The sequence below is a fragment of the Triticum dicoccoides genome, chromosome 2B (assembly GCF_002162155.2).
Source record: "Triticum dicoccoides isolate Atlit2015 ecotype Zavitan chromosome 2B, WEW_v2.0, whole genome shotgun sequence".
Lineage (NCBI taxonomy): Eukaryota > Viridiplantae > Streptophyta > Magnoliopsida > Poales > Poaceae > Triticum > Triticum dicoccoides.
Window position 1 is genome coordinate 817418982 of NC_041383.1, and position 3246 is coordinate 817422227.

Below are 3246 nucleotides of genomic sequence, written 5' to 3' on the forward strand. Positions count from 1 at the left end.
TTGATTAGAACTAACCCGGACTGACGTTGTTTTAAGCAGAACTACCGTGGTGTCATTTTTTGTGAAGAAATAAGAAGTTCTCGGAATGGGCTAAAAATTTACGGTGATTTTTATGGACCAAAAGAGACCCCCGAAGTACTAGAGCTGGGCTAGAAGAGTTTGGATGAGGCCACAAGCCTCTAGGGCACGCCCTGGGGGGGGGGGCTGAGGGCTTGTGGGCCCCTCGGGCACCCCCTGACTTGTTTCCAACGCCAAAAATTCTTATAAATATAGAAACCTCCAAAAAGAATCCTAGATCGTAAGTTCCACCGTCGCAAGCCTCTGTAGCCACGAAAAATCAATCTAGGCCCTCTTCGGCACCCCCACCGAGTGGGCTGTCATCACCGGAGGCCATGGAGGAGGAAGCCGGAGGGGGCCATCATCACCATGGAGGCCAAGGACCAGAGGGAGAACCTCTCCCCATCTTAGGGGGGAGGCCATGGAGGAGGAAGCATAAGGGGGAGATTCTCTCCCCCTCTTTCTCGGCGGCACCGGAGTGCCACCGGGGGAACCATCACCGCGGTGATCGTCTTCATCAACATCACCTTCTTCATCACCTTCCTTATCTCTTTTAACGGTCCACTCTCCCGCACCCCGCTATAATCCCCTACTTGAACATGGTGCTTTATGCCACATATTATGATTCAATCATGTGTTACCATCCTATGATGTTTTGAGTAGATTTCTTTTGTCTTTGGGGTTGATTGATGATCTAGATTGGTTTGCGTTGTATGTTTTATTTTGTGCTGTCTTATGGTGCCTTCCGTGCCGCACACACGAGAAGGATTTCCGCTGTAGGGTGTTGCAATACGTTCATGATTCGATTATAGTGGGTTGCTAGAGTGACAAAAGCTTAAACCCGAGTAAGGGGGTTGTTGCATGTGGTATAAATGGGACTTGGTACTTTAATGCTATGATTGGGTTTTACCTTAATGATCTTTAGTAGTTGTGGATGCTTGCTAGAGTTCTAACCATAAATACATATGATCCAAGTAGAGAAAGTATGTTAGCTTATGCCTCTCCGTCATATAAAATTGCAATAATGATTACCGATCTTGTTAACAATTTCCGAGGACAATTCCGCACACTGTTCCATCATTATTCCACACTCGCTATTTATAATATATAGTAATATATTCTAACTTTATGTTAACATCGCCTATTTTTATATTTTAGTTCTCCGATATCATGCAAAGCTATCCTCTTCATACCCACAATGTAGCTTTATTTCTTGTTTCTAGATGGAAGCAAATGATCGATGTATGTAGAGTCGTATCAGTGGTAGATAGAACTTAAGAATATATTGATCTTACCTTTAGCTCCTTGTGGGTTCGACACTCCATACTTATCACTTCCACCTTTGGAAATTTCTACGATGATTCCTTGCACTTGGGGATTATCAGTGCTTCTTCATTGATCCTTCATAGTCCTGCATGTTTGTATTTCAACACGAATGACATTTGCATTCACATATTGTAGACCCGGCTGAATGACACCGAGAAAGGATGAGATGAAGACCGGGCTAAGCTGAAGGCACAAGATGATCTAGTGAAGACTTTACAACATATGGTGGCCAATCATTATTCTATGCAGGGCAAACCAGTGCCAAAGATGCGAGAGTGGAACATTGTGAGTTTTGTTCGAACTATTTCTATCGCCATTTTCGGCATTACCATATGCATTCATCTTATTGGGGCAATCCATCACAAGGGTCAAACAATGTTTCGCTAGTTCCACCTCAAGTTGGTGGAGTTTGGGGAAGCAAACGGAATGACACCTTCTGATGTTGATGTTCCTACTTCGATCTCCAAAACCATGTGAACTTCATGTTATGTTGTGTTTAAAACTGTTCCTTGTATGTGCTTGAGAACTATTGCATCTTGTGTGTTCTTGAGATTTGTGAACTTGTGGAGTTGTGGTAGTCGAGTGTGCTTGACAACTATTGCACCTTTCATGCACTATTGCTTTTACGTGGGATGTTCTTGAGAATCATTGCTTTTTTTGTTCAATGATGCTCATATGTGAGATGTTCTATGTATGATGCACTATATACTGCTGTTGTATATGTTTTGCTGCAGGAATGAAATGAAAACACCAAAAAAAGACTGTTGGGGAAAACATTACCGAGAGCCTCTCGGCAAAGACCAGAGCCTGACAAACCTTTACCGAGAGGCCTCTCGGAAAAGGATACCAACCTGTAGAGCCTGACACCTTTACCGAGATCCATCGGGACTTGGCAAACGAATAAGGTTTGTCGAGAGTAGCTCTCGACATAGTATAGACTCGGCTGTCAGGTCATAGCCACGTATCTCTTTCCTACTGGCTATGTTTGCCGAGGGTTGCTCTTGGCAAAGAAGGAGCTTAACGTATGTTGCAGGTCTAGTTTGCCAGGAGGACAACACGTGGCTCTTTCCTATTGACTTCCTTTGCCGAGGGTGGCTCTCGGCAAAGATGGCGCTTGGCCTATTATGCAGGATCCACATGTCAGGAGCTGGACACGTAGCTCTTTCCTACTGGTTTCCTTTGCCAAGGATGGCTCTCGAAAAAGATGGTGCTCGGCCTATTCTGTGGGACCCACATGTCAGGAGCTGGACACGTGGCTCTTTTCTATTGACTTCCTTTGCCGAGGGTGGCTCTCGGTCTATTCTGGGGGACCCACATGTTAGGAGCTGGACACGTGGCTCTTTCCTATTGGCTTCCTTTGCTGAGTGTCCCTCTCGGCAAAGCTGGCGCTATGCTTGCTCTTTGGGCCCCACATGTGAGGTGCTTGACACGTGTTTGTTTCCTACTGGCCAGCTTTGCCAAGGGCCGCTCTAGGCAAAGTGACGTCATGTGGCAACTGTCGTCCCCATCTGTCGTCCGTGAGTTACTTTATTTTGCCGAGTGACGCTGTTTGGCCCTCGGCAAAGGTGTTGCCGAGTGCCCGTGTTTCGGCTCTCGGCAAATTTCTGTTTGCCTGAGAGGTGTATGCCGGGTGGTCTTTGCCAAGTGCAACTCTCTGCAAAGACTTTGCTAAGGGTTTTCGTCCCTTTGCCGAGTGTTACTCGCACTTGGCGTACGTGGCGACAGGGGCGGAGACAGGGAGGGGCGAGCAGGGGTCAGACCCCTGCCAATCGCTCGCCCTCCTCAACATTTGTAGCAGGTAGTGCGTGTAAAATAGGGTCTAGCATTTTTTCTTTGTTAAGGACAAAGCAACTAGGCGCGTCA